A 17,207-nucleotide genomic window follows, 5' to 3' on the forward strand; every position below is an offset into this window, starting at 1 on the left:
CCCCGCCACACATGAAATGACAACCCTCACCCCCCGCATGCGCGCGAGGTAGTGCTAGGAAAGGACAACACAGGCCACATTCGTTCACACTCAGTCTCTTGCTGTCATGTAAAATGCACCCAAACCACAGCTTCCTTTCTGCATCCAGGCATAACAAAACTGTCCATGGTTTACCCCAGACGCTTCACATGCCCTGGTTCAATCCATTGACAGCACGTCAACCTCGGTATACCACATCGTTCCAATTCATTCTATTCCTTGCATGCCTTTCACCCTCCTGCATGTTCAGGCCCCGATCACTCAAAATCTCTTTCACTCCATCTTTCCACATCCAATTTGGTCTCCCACTTCTCCTCGTTCCCTCCACCTCTGACACATATATCCTCTTTGTCAATCTTTCCTCACTCATTCTCTCCATGTGACCAAACCATTTCAATACACCCTCTTCTGCTCTCTCAACCACTCTTTTTATTATCACACATCTCTCTTACCCTTTCATTACTCGATCAAACCATCTACACCAAATATTGTCCTCAAACATCTCATTTCCAGCACATCCACCCTCCTCCGCACAACTCTATTTATAGCCAACGCCTCGCAACCATATAACATTGTTGGAACCACTATTCCTTCAAACATATCCATTTTTGCTTTTCTAGATAATGTTCTCGCCTTCCACACATTGTTCAACGCTTCCAGATCTTTCGCCCCCTCCATAACCCTGTGACTCACTTCCGCTTCCATGGTTCCAATTGCTGCCAAATCCACTCTCAGATATCTAAATCACTTCACTTCCTCCAGTTTTTCTCCACTCAAACTTACCTCCCAGTTGACTTGTCCCTCAACCCTACTGTACCTAATAACATTGCTCTTATTCACATTTACTCTCAGCTTTCTTTTCTCACACACTTTACCAATCTCAGTCAACAGCTTCTGCAGTTTCTCTCCCGAATCAGCCACAAGCGCTGGATCATCAGCTAACAACAACTAACTCACTTCCCAAGCCCTCTCATCCACAACAGACTGCATACTTGCCCCTCCCTCCAAAACTCTTGCATTTACCTCCCTAATAACCCCATCCATAAACAAATTAAACAACCATGGAGACATCACGTAACCCTGCCGCAAACCGACATTCGCTGCGAACCAATCACTTTCCTCTCTTCCCTCTCGCACACATGCCTTACATCCTCGACAAAAACTTTTCACTGCTTCTAATGCCTTGCTTCCCACACCATATATATATTCTTATTTTCTTCCATAGAGCATCTCTATCAACCCTATCATATACCTTCTCTAGATCCATAAAAGCTACATACAAATCCATTTGCTTTTCTAAGTATTTCTCATATACATTCTTCAAAGCAAACTCCTGATCCACACATCCTCTCCCACTTCTGAACCACACTGCTCTTCCCCAATCTTATGCTCTGTACATGCCTTTACCCTCTCAATCAATACCCTCCAATATGATTTCACAAGAACATTCAACAAACTTATACCTCTGTAATTTGAGCACTCACTTTTATCCCTTTTGCCTTTGTACAATGGCACTATGCAAGCATCCTGCCAATCCTCAGGCACCTCACCATGAGTCATACATACATTGAATAACCTTACCAACCAGTCAACAATATAGTCATCCCCCTTTTTAATAAGTTCCACTGCAATACCATCCAAACCCGCTGCCTTGCCGGCTCTCATCTTATGCAAAGCTTTCACTCCCTCTTTCAGTTTTACCCTTATCAATCTAGAGTTTACTTTCTTTCATTCTATCGCATACTCCCACAACTCCTACTTCCGGAGTAGTGCTACTCCTTCCTTTGCTCTTGTCCTCTCACCATCCCCTGACTTGACTCCCAAGACATTCCCAAACCACTGCTCGACTTTACCCTTAACATTCGTTTCACTCAGAGCAAAAACATCAAGGTTCCTTTCCTCATAGTATTATATCTCTCCTTTTTTTCTCATCTTGGTTGCGCTCACACACATTTGAACACCCCAGTCTGAACCTTCGACGAGGATGAGCCCTTCCAGCTTGACTCCTACTGCTTCCCCTTTTAGAAAGTTAAAATACAAGGATGGGAGGGTTTCTAGCCCCCAGCTCCTGTCCCCTTTAGTCGCCTTCTACGAAACGCTGGGAATGCGTGGGAAGCATTCTTTCTCCCCTATCCCAAGGGATAGTTATATTATCATTCTTACTATACTTAGTCGCTGTCTCCCGCATTAGTGAGGTAGCGCAAGGAAACAGATGATAGAATGGCCCAACCCACCCACATACACGTCCACACACAGCACATATACATAACTATACATCTCAACGTGTATATATATATATATATATATATATATATATATATATATATATATATATATATATATATATATATATATATATATATATATATATATATATATATATTCCTTCAAACTTACCCATTTTTGCTTTCCGAGAAAATGTTCTCGACTTCCACACATTCTTCAAGGCCCCCAGAATTTTCGCCCCCTCCCCCAACCATACAACAATGTTGTATGTTTGCGAGGCGTGGGCTATGGATAGAGTTGTGCGCAGGAGGATGGATGTGCTGGAAATGAGATGTTTGAGGACGATGTGTGGTGTGAGGTGGTTTGATCGAGTGAGTAACGTAAGGGTAAGAGAGATGTGTGGAAATAAAAAGAGCGTGGTTGAGAGAGCAGAAGAGGGTGTTTTGAAGTGGTTTGATCACATGGAGAGAATGAGTGAGGAAAGATTGACCAAGAGGATATATGTGTCGGAGGTGGAGGGAACGAGGAGAAGAGGGAGACCAAATTGGAGGTGGAAAGATGGAGTGAAAAAGATTTTGTGTGATCGGGGCCTGAACATGCAGGAGGGTGAAAGGAGGGCAAGGAATAGAGTGAATTGGAGCGATGTGGTATACCGGGGTTGACATGCTGTCAGTGGATTGAATCAAGGCATGTGAAGCGTCTGGGGTAAACCATGGAAAGCTGTGTAGGTATGTATATTTGCGTGTGTGGACGTATGTATATACATGTGTATGGGGGGGGGGGGGTTGGGCCATTTCTTTCGTCTGTTTCCTTGCGCTACCTCGCAAACGCGGGAGACAGCGACAAAGTATAATGAAAAAAAAAAAAAATATATATATATATATATATATATATATATATATATATATATATATATATATATATATATATATATATATATATATATATATATTTATATATATATACATATATTTATATATATATATATATATATATATATATATATATATATATATATATATATATATATATATATATATATATATATATATTTATCTTTTTCTTTTCTTTTAAACTATTCGCCATTTCCCGCGTTAGCGAGGTAGCGTTAAGAACAGAGGACTGGGCCTTTTTTGGAATATCCTCACCTGGCCCCCCTCTGCTCCTTCTTTTGGAAAATTAAAAAGAAAAAAATGGCACTATGCACGCATTCCGCCAATCCTCAGGCACCTCACCATGAGTCATACATACATTAAATAACCTTACCAACCAGTCAACAATACAGTCACCCCATTTTTTAATAAATTCCACTGCAATACCATCCAAACCCGCTGCCTTGCCGGCTTTCATCTTCCGCAAAGCTTTTACTACCTCTTCTCTGTTTACCAAATCATTTTCCCTAACCTTCGCACTTTGCACACCACCTCGACCAAAACACCCTATATCTGCCACTCTATCATCAAACACATTCAACAAACCTTCAAAATACTCACTCCATCTCCTTCTCACATCACCACTACTTGTTATCACCTCCCCATTTGCGCCCTTCACTGAAGTTGCCATTTGCTCCCTTGTCTTACGCACTTTATTTACCTCCTTCCAGAACATCTTTTTATTCTCCCTAAGATTTAATGATACTCTCTCACCCCAACATTTTGCCGCTGTCTCCCGCGTTTGCGAGGTAGCGCAAGGAAACAGACGAAAGAAATGGCCCAACCCACCCCCATACACATGTATATATATGTACATATATATATATATATATATATATATATATATATATATATATATATATATATATATATATATATATATATATATATATATATATATATATATATATATATATATATATCCTCCCCTTTCTTGCTTTTTTTTTAATTTTCCAAAAGAAGGAACAGAGAAGGTTGTCAGGTGAGGATATTCCCTCTAAGGCCCAGTTCTCTGTTCTTAACGCTACCTCGCTAACGCGGGAAATGGCAAATAGTATGAAAAAAAAAGAAATATATATATATATATATATATATATATATATATATATATATATATATATATATATATATATATATATATATATATGTGTGTGTGTGTGTGTGTGTGTATACACACACACACAGACATAAATATATACCCATGTACATAATTCATACTGTCTGCCCTTATTGATTCCTGTCGCCACCTCGCCACACATGAAATGACAACACCCTTCCCCCATCTGTGCGCAAGATAGCACTAGGAAAATTCAACAAATGTCACATCCATTCACACTCAGTCTCTAGCTGTCATATATAATACACCGAAACCACAGGTCCACTTCCACATCTAGGCCACACAAAACTTTCCATGGTGTACCCCATACGCTTCACATGCCCTGTTTACATCCAATGACAGCACATCGACAAGGAATACCACGTCGTTCCAATTCTTTCTCTTCCTTGCACGCCTTTCACCCTCCTGCATGTTCAGGCCCCAATCACTCAGAATCTTTTTCACTCTATCTTTCCACCTCCAATTTGGCCTCCCACTTCTTGTTCCCTCCACCTCTGACATATATCCTCTTTGTAAATCTTTTCTCACTCGTTCTTTCCATGTGACCAAACCATTTCAAAACACCCTCTTCTGCTCTCTCAACCACACTCTTTTTATTACCCCACATCTCTCTAACCCTATTATTACTTACTCGATCAAACCATCTAACACCACATATTGTCCTCAAACATCTCATTTCCAGCACATCCACCCTCCTGCGCACTACTCTATCCATAGTCCCCGCCTCGCAACCATACAACATTGTTGGAACCACTATTCCTTCAAACATACCCACTTTTGCTTTCCGAGATAATGTTCTCGACTTCCACACATTCTTCAAGGCTCCCAGAATTTTCGGCCCTCCCCCACCCTATAATTCAATTCAGCTTCCATGGTTCCATCTGCTGCCAAATCCACTCCCAAATATCTAAAACACTTCACTTCCTCCAGTTTTTCTCCATTCAAACTTACCTCCCAATTGACTTGACCCTCAACCCTACTGTACCTAATAACCTTGCTCTTATTCACATTTACTCTCAGCTTTCTTCTTTCACACACTCTACCAAAATCAGTCACCACCTTCTGCAGTTTCTCACATGAATCAGCCACCAGCGCTGTATCATCAGCGAACAACAACTGACTCACTTTCCAAGCTCTCTCATCTACAACAGACTGCATACTTGCACCTCTTTCCAAAACTCTTGCATTCTCCTCCCTAACAACCCCATCCATAAACAAATTAAACAACCATGGAGACATCACACACCCCTGCCGCAAACCTACATTCACTGAGAACCAATTACTTTCATCTCTTCCTACACGTACACATGCCTTACATCCTCGATAAAAACTTTTCACTGCTTCTAACAACTTCCCTCCCACACCATATATTCTTAATGCCTTCCACAGAGCATCTCTATCAACTCTATCATATGTCTTCTCCAGATCCATAAATGCTACATACAAATCCATTTGCTTTTCTAAGTATTTCTCACATACATTCTTCAAAGGAAACACCTGATCCACACATCCTCTACCACTTCTGAAACCACACTGCTCTTCCCCAATCTGATGCTCTGTACATGCCTTCACCCTCTCAATCAATACCCATCAATATAATTTACCAGGAATACTCAACAAACTTATACCTCTGAAATTTGAGCACTTACTCTTATCCCCTTTGCCTTTGTACAATGGCACTATGCAAGCATTCCGTCAATCCTCAGACACCTTCACCATGAGTCATACATACATTAAATAACCTTACCAACCAGTCAACAATACAGTCACCCCATTTTTTGATAAATTCCACTGCAATACCATCCAAACCCGCTGCCTTGCCGGCTTTCATCTTCCGCAATGCTTTTACTACCTCTTCCCAATGGTGATTGGGAATGCCTGATTTAAAAAGGGAGATATACGTATGTAAGTAGGAGAAATGGCCAGAGAACGTTATTAGATTACGTGTTAATTGATTAGCGCGCGAAAGAGAGACTTTTGGATATCAATGTACTGAGAGGTGCAAATGGAGGGATGTCTGATCATTATCTTGTGGAGGCGAAGGTGAAGATTTGTAGAGGTTTTCAGGATAGAAGAGAGAATGTTGGGGTGAAGAGAGTGGTGAGAGTAAGTGAGCTTGGGAAGGAGACTTGTGTGAGGAAGTACCAGGAGAGAATGAGTACAGAATGGGAAAAGGGGAGACGAAATGAAGTAAGGGGAGTGGGGGAGGAATGGAATGTATTTATGGAAGCAGTGATGGCTTGCGCAGAAGATGCTGGTGGCATGAGAAGCGTGGGAGATGGGCAGATTAGAAAAGGTAGTGAGTGGTGGGATGAAGAAGTAAGATCATTAGTGAAAGAGAAGAGAGAAGCATTTGGACTATTTTTGCAGGGCAAATGACTGGGAGATATATAAAAGAAAGAGGTAGGAGGTCAAGAGAAGTTTGCAGGAGGTGAAAAAGAGGGCAAATGAGAGTTGGGGTGAGAGAGTATCATTGAATTTTAGACAATAAAAAGATGTTTTGGAAGGAGGCACATAAAGTGCGTAAGACAAGGGAACAAATGGGAATATCAGTGAAGGGGGCTAATGGGGAGATGATAACAAGTAGTGGTGATGTGAGAGGGAGATGGAGTGAGTATCTTGAAGTTTGTTGAATGTGTTTGATGATAGAGCGGCAGATATAGGGTGTTTTGGTCGAGTTTGTGTGCAAAGTGAGAGAGTTGTGGAAAATGATTTGGTAAACAGAGAAAAGGTAGAATAAGCTTTCCGGAAGATGAAAAGCGACAAGGCAGTGGCTTTGGAAGGTATTGCAGTGGAATTTATTAAAAATAGGGGGGACTGCATTGTTGACTGGTTGGTGAGGTTATTTAATATATGTATGATTCCTGGTGCGGTGCCTGAGGATTGGCGGAATGCTTGTATAGTGCAATTGTACAAAGGCAAAGGGGATAAGAGTGAGTGCTCAAATTACAGAGGTATAAGTTTCTTGAGTATTCCTGGTAAATTATATAGGAGGGTATTAATTGAGAGGGTGAAGGCATGTACAGAGCATCAGATTGGGGAAGAGCAGTGTGGTTTCAGAAATGGTAGAGAATGTGTGGATCAGGTGTTTACTTTGAAGAATGTATGTGACAAATACTTAGAAAAGCAAATGGATTTGTATGTAGCTTTTATGGATCTGGAGACGGCATATAATAAAGTTGATAAAGATGCTCTGTGGAAGGTATTAAGAATATATGGTGTGGGAGGCAAGTTGTTAGAAGCAGTGAAAAGTTTTTATCGAGGATGTAAGACATGTGTACGAGTAGGAAGACAGGAAACTGATTGGTTCTCAGTGATTGTTGGTTTGCTGCAAGGGTGTGTGATGTCTCCATGGTTATTTAATTCGTCTAGGAAAGTGAGTCAGTTGTTGTTCGCTGATGATACAGCGCTGGTGGCTGATTCGTGTGAGAAACTGCAGAAGCTGGTGACTGAGCTTGGTTGAGTGTGTGAAAGAAGAATGCAGAGAGTAAATGTGAATAAGAGTAAGGTTATTAGTTACAGTGGTGTTGAGGGATAAGTCAATTGGGAGGTAGGTTTGAATGGAGAAAAAACTGGAGGAAGTGAAGTGCTTTAGATATCTAAGAGTGGATTTGGCAACAGATGGAATCATGGAAGCGGAAGTGACTCATAGGGTGGGGGAAGGGGGGAAAGTTTTGGGAGCGTTGAAAAATGTGTGGAAGTCGAGAACGTTATCATGGAAAGCAAAAATGGGTATGGTGGAAGGAATAGAGGCTCCAACAATGTCATATTATTGCGAAGCGTGGGCTATAGATAAAGTTGTGTCTACGAGGGTGGATATGTTGGAAATGAGATGTTTGTGGACAATATATGGTGCGAGGTGGTTTGATCGAATAAGTAATGAAAGGGTAAGAGAGATGTGTGGTAATAAAAAGAGTGTGATTGAGAGAGTAGAAGGTGTTTTGAAATGGTTTGGTCACATGAAGAGAATGAGTGAGAAAAGATTGCCAAATAAGATATATGTGTCAAAGGTGGAGGGAACGAGAAGTGGGAGACCAAATTGGAGGTGGAAAGATGGAGTGAAAATGATTTTGAGCGATGAGGCCTGAACATGCAGGAGGGTGAAAGGCGTTCAAGGAAGAGAGTGAATTGGAACTAAGTGGTATACCGGGGTCGACGTGCTGTCAATGGATTGAACCAGGGCATGTGAGCGTCTGGGGTAAAGCTTGGAAAGTTTTGTGGGGCCTGGATGTGGAAAGGGAGCTGTGGTTTTGGTGCATTATACATGGCAGCTAGAGAGTTAGTGTGAAGGAATGTGGCCTTTGTTTTTTCCAGCGCTACCTCGCGCTTGTGGGGGGGGGGGGGGGGGTTGTCATTTCATATGTAGCGGGGTGGCGACGAGAATGAATAAAGGCAGACAATATGAATTATGTACAATGTATATATATATATATATATATATATATATATATATATATATATATATATATATATATATATATATATATATATATATATATATATATATATAAAAAAAAAAAAAAAAAAAAAAAAATATATATATATATATATATATATATATATATATATATATATATATGTATATATATATTTTTTTTTTCTTTTTTTCTTTTTTGCCGCTGTCTCCCGCGTTTGCGAGGTAGCGCAAGGAAACAGACGAAAGAAATGGCCCAACCCAACCCCATACACATGTATATACACACACATCCACACACGCAAATATACATACCTACACGGCTTTCCATGGTTTACCCCAGACGCTTCACATGCCCTGATTCAATCCACTGACAGCACGTCAACCCCGGTATACCACATCGATCCAATTCACTCTATTCCTTGCCCTCCTTTCACCCTCCTGCATGTTCAGGCCCCGATCACACAAAATCTTTTTCACTCCATCTTTCCACCTCCAATTTGGTCTCCCACTTCTCGTTCCCTCCACCTCCGACACATATATCCTCTTGGTCAATCTTTCCTCACTCATTCTCTCCATGTGCCCAAACCATTTCAAAACACCCTCTTCTGCTCTCTCAACCACGCTCTTTTTATTTCCACACATCTCTCTTACCCTTACGTTACTTACTCGATCAAACCACCTCACACCACACATTGTCCTCAAACATCTCATTTCCAGCACATCCACCCTCCTGCGCACAACTCTATCCATAGCCCACGCCTCGCAACCATACAACATTGTTGGAACCACTATTCCTTCAAACATACCCATTTTTGCTTTCCGAGATAATGTTCTCGACTTCCACACATTCTTCAAGGCTCCCAGGATTTTCGCCCCCTCCCCCACCCTATGATCCACTTCCGCTTCCATGGTTCCATCCGCTGCCAGATCCACTCCCAGATATCTAAAACACTTTACTTCCTCCAGTTTTTCTCCATTCAAACTTACCTCCCAATTGACTTGACCCTCAACCCTACTGTACCTAATAACCTTGCTCTTATTCACATTTACTCTTAACATTCTTCTTTCACACACTTTACCAAACTCAGTCACCAGCTTCTGCAGTTTCTCACATGAATCAGCCACCAGCGCTGTATCATCAGCGAACAACAACTGACTCACTTCCCAAGCTCTCTCATCCACAACAGACTTCATACTTGCCCCTCTTTCCAAAACTCTTGCATTCACCTCCCTAACAACCCCATCCATAAACAAATTAAACAACCATGGAGACATCTCACACCTCTTCCGCAAACCTACATTCACTGAGAACCAATCACTTTCCTCTCTTCCTACACATACACATTCCTTACATCCTCGATAACAACTTTTCACTGCTTCTAACAACTTGCCTCCCACACCATATATTCTAAATACCTTCCACAGAGCATCTCTACCAACTCTATCATATGCCTTCTCCAGGAATCCTCAACAAACTTATACCTCACTCATATCCCCTTTGCCTTTGTACAATGGCACTATACAAGCATTCCGCCAATCCTCAGGCACCTCACCATGAGTCATAAATACATTAAATAACCTTACCAACCAGTCAACAATACAGTCACCCCTTTTTTAAATAAATTCCACTGCAATACCATCCGAACCCGCTGCCTTGCCGGCTTTCATCCGCAAAGCTTTTACTACCTCTTCTCTGTTTACCAAATCATTTTCCCTAACCCTCTCACTTTGCACACCACCTCGACCAAAACACTCTATATCTGCCACTCTATCATCAAACACATTCAACAAACCTTCAAAATATTCACTCCATCTCCTTCTCACATCACCACTACTTGTTTTCACCTCCCCATTAGCCCCCTTCACTGAAGTTCTCATTTGTTCATTGTCTTAGGCACTTTATTTACCTCCTTCCAAAACATCTTTTTATTCTCCCTAAAATCTAATGATACTCTCTCACCCTAACTCTCATTTGCCCTCTTTTTCACCTCTTGCACCTTTCTCTTGACCTCCTGCCTCTTTCTCTTATACATCTCCCACTCATTTGCATTATTTCCCTGCAAAAATCGTCCAAATGCCTCTCTCTTCTCTTTCACTGATAATCTTACTTCTTCATCCCACCACTCACTACCCTTTCTAGTCTGCCCACCTCCCACGCATCTATTTGGGGTACTATATATATATATATATATATATATATATATATATATATATATATATATATATATATATATATATATATATATATATATATATATATATATATATATATATATATATATTTTTTTTTTATTATTATTTTTTTTATTATTATACTTTGTCGCTGTCTCCCGCGTTTGCGAGGTAGCCCAAGTAAACAGACGAAAGAAATGCCCCCCCCTCATACACATGTATATACATACGTCCACACACGCAAAATATACATATCTACACAGCTTTCCATGGTTTACCCCAGACGCTTCACATGCCGTGATTCAATTCACTGACAGCACGTCAACCCCGGTATACCACATCGCTCCAATTCACTCTATTCCTTGCCCTCCTTTCACCCTCCTACATGTTCAGGCCCCGATCACACAAAATCTTTTTCACTCCATCTTTCCACCTCCAATTTGGTCTCCCTCTTCTCCTCGTTCCCTCCACCTCCGACACATATATCCTCTTGGTCAATCTTTCCTCACTCATTCTCTCCATGTGATCAAACCAATTCAAAACACCCTCTTCTGCTCTCTCAACCACGCTCTTTTTATTTCCACACATCTCTCTTACCCTTACGTTACTCACTCGATCAAACCACCTCACACCACACATTGTCCTCAAACATCTCATTTCCAGCACATCCATCCTCCTGCGCACAACTCTATCCATAGCCCACGCCTCGCAACCATACAACATTGTTGGAACCACTATTCCTTCAAACATACCCATTTTTGCTTTCCGAGATAATGTTCTCGACTTCCACACATTTTTCAAGGCCCCCAGAATTTTCGCCCCCTCCCCCACCCTATGATCCACTTCCGCTTCCATGGTTCCATCCGCTGCCAGATCCACTCCCAGATATCTAAAACACTTCACTTCCTCCAGTTTTACTCCATTCAAACTCACCTTCCAATTGACTTGACCCTCAACCCTACTGTACCTAATAACCTTGCTCTTATTCACATTTACTCTTAACATTCTTCTTTCACACACTTTACCAAACTCAGTTACCAGCTTCTGCAGTTTCTCACATGAATCAGCCACCAGCGCTGTATCATCAGCGAACAACAACTGACTCACTTCCCAAGCTCTCTCATCCCCAACAGACTTCATACTTGCCCCTCTTTCCAAAACTCTTGCATTTACCTCCCTAACAACCCCATCCATAAGCAAATTAAACAACCATGGAGACATCACACACCCCTGCCGCAAACCTACATTCACTGAGAACCAATCACTTTCCTCTCTTCCTACACGTACACATGCCTTACATCCTCGATAAAAACTTTTCACTGCTTCCAACAACTTTCCTCCCACACCATATATTCTTAATACCTTCCACAGAGCATCTCTATCAACTCTATCATATGCCTTCTCCAGATCCATAAATGCTACATACAAATCCATTTGCTTTTCTAAGTATTTCTCACATACATTCTTCAAAGCAAACACCTGATCCACACATCCTCTACCACTTCTGAAACCACACTGCTCTTCCCCAGTCTGATGCTCTGTACATGCCTTCACCCTCTCAATCAATACCCTCCCATATAATTTACCAAGAATACTCAACAAACTTATACCTCTGTAATTTGAGCACTCACTCTTATCCCCTTTGCCTTTGTACAATGGCACTATGCACGCATTCCGCCAATCCTCAGGCACCTCACCATGAGTCATACATACATTAAATAACCTTGCCAACCAGTCAACAATACAGTCACCCCCTTTTTTAATAAATTCCACTGCAATACCATCCAAACCTGCTGCCTTGCCGGCTTTCATCTTCCGCAAAGCTTTTACTACCTCTTCTCTGTTTACCAAATCATTTTCCCTAACCCTCTCACTTTGCACACCACCTCGACCAAAACACCCTATATCTGCCACTCTATCATCAAACACATTCAACAAACCTTCAAAATACTCACTCCATCTCCTTCTCACATCACCACTACTTGTTATCACCTCCCCATTTGCGCCCTTCACTGAAGTTCCCATTTGCTCCCTTGTCTTACGCACTTTATTTACCTCCTTCCAGAACATCTTTTTATTCTCCCTAAAATTTAATGATACTCTCTCACCCCAACTCTCATTTGCCCTTTTTTTCACCTCTTGCACCTTTCTCTTGACCTCCTGTCTCTTTCTTTTATACATCTCCCACTCAATTGCATTTTTTCCCTGCAAAAATCGTCCAAATGCCTCTCTCTTCTCTTTCACTAATAATCTTACTTCTTCATCCCACCACTCACTACCCTTTCTAATCAACTCACCTCCCACTCTTCTCATGCCACAAGAATCTTTTGCGCAATCCATCACTGATTCCCTAAATACACCCCATTCCTCCCCCACTCCCCTTACTTCCATTGTTCTCACCTTTTTCCATTCTGTACTCAGTCTCTCCTGGTACTTCCTCACACAGGTCTCCTTCCCAAGCTCACTTACTCTCACCACCCTCTTCACCCCAACATTCACTCTTCTTTTCTGAAAACCCATACAAATCTTCACCTTAGCCTCCACAAGATAATGATCAGACATCCCTCCAGTTGCACCTCTCAGCACATTAACATCCAAAAGTCTCTCTTTCGCGCGCCTGTCAATTAACACGTAATCCAATAACGCTCTCTGGCCATCTCTCCTACTTACATAAGTATACTTATGTATATCTCGCTTTTTAAACCAGGTATTCCCAATCATCAGTCCTTTTTCAGCACATAAATCTACAAGCTCTTCACCATTTCCATTTACAACACTGAACACCCCATGTATGCCAATTATTCCCTCAACTGCCACATTACTCACCTTTGCATTCAAATCACCCATCACTATAACCCGGTCTCGTGCATCAAAACCACTAACACACTCATTCATGATCTTTCTTCTCATGCCCGGGTGCATATGCACCAATAATCACCCACCTCTCTCCATCAACTTTCAGTTTTACCCATATTAATCGAGAATTTACTTTCTTACATTCTATCACATACTCCCACAACTCCTGTTTCAGGAGTATTGCTACTCCTTCCCTTGCTCTTGTCCTCTCACTAACCCCTGACTTTACTCCCCAGACATTCCCAAACCACTCTTCCCCTTTACCCTTGAGCTTCGTTTCACTCAGAGCCAAAACATCCAGGTTCCTTTCCTCAAACATACTACCTATCTCTCCTTTTTTCACATCTTGGTTACATCCACACACATTTAGGCACCCCACTCTGAGCCTTCGAGGAGGATGAGCACTCCCCGCGTGACTCCTTCTTCTGTTTCCCATTTATAAAGTTAATACAAGGAGGGGAGGATTTCTGGCCCCCCGCTCCCTTCCCCTCTAGTCGCTTTCTACGACACGCGAGGAATACGTGGGAAGTATTCTTTCACCCCTATCCCCAGGGATAATATACATATATATATATACATATACACATACACACACATACACATACATACGCACATATACACACACACACACACACATACATATATATACATATGAAAAATGTAAGAAACAATTTAGAAAACTGAAACTTCTAGCTTGAAATGGATGAAAAAATGAATGTCACATATTGGTTCAACCTCTGGCTATGGAAAAAGGAAATGTATAATTTATTTACACAAACGTCAATAGCAGTTCTCATCAATTTAACCACTGTATCAATAAGCTTCAATGTCTAAGCTACATTTTTCTCCAGTTTCACTATTTTCTTGTCAAAACACCATGTATGAAAACTATCACTCCAGTAACACAACTATAAATATTTACTTCCCCTTTAAAAAAGTTCTGGGGAAGTCTGTCTCGATACACTGCGGGACACTCTACCACCTGGCGAGGTTTGTGTTGCAATGGTTCTTGATTTACAAACGTAGTAGCATCACTGGTGGGCCAAGGTAGTTCCGTTTGCGAAGAGGCGCTCAAAGCTGATCTGTCCGTGGTTGTTCTGTTTGAAAGTATTGAAGACGTACTGAGCGTACTGGGTGGCATCTCCCTGAGGAAAGAACTTATGAACATTGTTCTTCATTTCAGTTGGTGTTGTGATCCGGGCAGACATGGGGTCAGCAGACACCACACTCCATGTTCTCCTGCTTCTCCTACTTCATCCCGTCAGCTGGAAGGAGGATGGGGTCACCTCGCTCTGATGACCAAAGGAAGAACCAGGTCACACTAGATTGTGATTGCTGATAACGTGTTATCTATCCTCCCCATACACGACCAGCGTCTCCCGGCTCAGGTCGTACCTGGGGGTCGTGCCGGTCGTACCTCGGGGTCGTGCCAGTCGTACCTCGCCATGTTCCTCGCATCTTCCCTCGGGTGTGTTCTCCGGTAGGAAATATATCCTGAGTGAGACGAGAATTTGGCCAGATGAACGATCTTCCCACAGTAACTGAGCTTCTCCAACAGAAATGATGTCTTCTTCTTCCCAAATCTTCACGAAGAAAAATTCACCCAGAGACAAAATTCTCTGTTTCCCATGGAGCGTGTATTTGAACGCTTTGTAGAATGTGTAATTGCCGTGGTGGCCACAGGGAGACCCCAAAAACTGTATCTTGTGATTAGTCATTGTAAAACGGAAATTATTTGCACAGTATCTCTCACACACGCCACTCACATCGTCTACTTTGTATTTATTTATTTAGGGAGGTGAATATATATATATATATATATATATATATATATATATATATATATATATATATATATATCTTTCTTTCAGAATATTCGCCATTTCCCGCGTTAGCAAGGTAGCGTTAAGAACAGAGGACTGGGCCTCTGAGGAAATATCCTCACCTGGCCCCCTTCTCTGTTCCTTCTTTTGGAAAATTAAAAAAAAAGAGAGGGAAGGATTTCCAGCCCTTCCCTTTTAGTCGCCTTCTACAACACGCAGGGAATACGTGGGAAGTATTCTTTATCCCCTATCCCCAGGGATAATAGCCCTAGCTATATGTAAGTGAAACTTCACATTATCAATCAATAACAACCTTTTCATGTTTAACAGGAAGACATACAGGAAAACATGAAATAATGATGGGATATCTCTTCTGATCACTTGCCCTTCTAAATGTATCTCTGTCATTATGAGGTAATCCTGTGTTCTATATTTTTTCAACATATACACTAAAAAATATCTTAGTTTATGATTTCTTGTTTCATAATGATATACCTACACATACTTAATACACTTTGAATAATGAAGGAAGTACACTTTTAATACAATTTAGTCATGTAGATAACAACCATGTGGCACTGTACTCTCAAAGTAAGTCAGTGCAAAAAATAATGGATGGAAATAATAAGGCACAGCTGAAAATTGAAATGCTATCAAGAAGTAAGTATGGAAAGTACCTAAAGAATATCCTGTGGTTTTGGAGCTGGCCACCATGAAGAGCTTAATCAGCAGATGATTTTTCTGTTTAGATTCGTGAAGCATTGCTGTGGAGTAGAATTGTTTTCTCAAAAAAAGTTTCATTTGGCTAAGCATATCTGTTATTTTTGCATTTTGCAAAGTGATTGGTTCTCAGTGAATGTAGGTTTGCGGCAGGGGTGTGTGATGTCTCCATGGTTGTTTAATTTGTTTATGGATGGGGTTGTTAGGGAGGTGAATGCAAGAGTTTTGGAAAGAGGGGCAAGTATGAAGTCTGTTGGGGATGAGAGAGCTTGGGAAGTGAGTCAGTTGTTGTTCGCTGATGATACAGCGCTGGTGGCTGATTCATGTGAGAAACTGCAGAAGCTGGTGACTGAGTTTGGTAAAGTGTGTGAAAGAAGAAAGTTAAGAGTAAATGTGAATAAGAGCAAGGTTATTAGGTACAGTAGGGTTGAGGGTCAAGTCAATTGGGAGGTGAGTTTGAATGGAGAAAAACTGGAGGAAGTGAAGTGTTTTAGATATCTGGGAGTGGATCTGGCAGCGGATAGAACCATAGAAGCGGAAGTGGATCATAGAGTGGGGGAGGGGGCGAAAATTCTGGGAGCCTTGAAGAATGTGTGGAAGTCGAGAACATTATCTCGGAAAGCAAAAATGGGTATGTTTGAAGAAATAGTGGTTCCAACAATGTTGTATGGTTGCGAGGCGTGGACTATGGATAGAGTTGTGCGCAGGAGGATGGATGTGCTGGAAATGAGATGTTTGAGGACAATGTGTGGTGTGAGGTGGTTTGATCGAGTAAGTAACGTAAGGGTAAGAGAGATGTGTGGAAATAAAAAGAGCGTGGTTGAAAGAGCAGAAGAGGGTGTTTTGAAATGGTTTGATCACATGGAGAGAATGAGTGAGGAAAGATTGACCAAGAGGATATACGT

This window comes from Panulirus ornatus, chromosome 6 (assembly GCF_036320965.1).
Source record: "Panulirus ornatus isolate Po-2019 chromosome 6, ASM3632096v1, whole genome shotgun sequence".
NCBI lineage: Eukaryota > Metazoa > Arthropoda > Malacostraca > Decapoda > Palinuridae > Panulirus > Panulirus ornatus.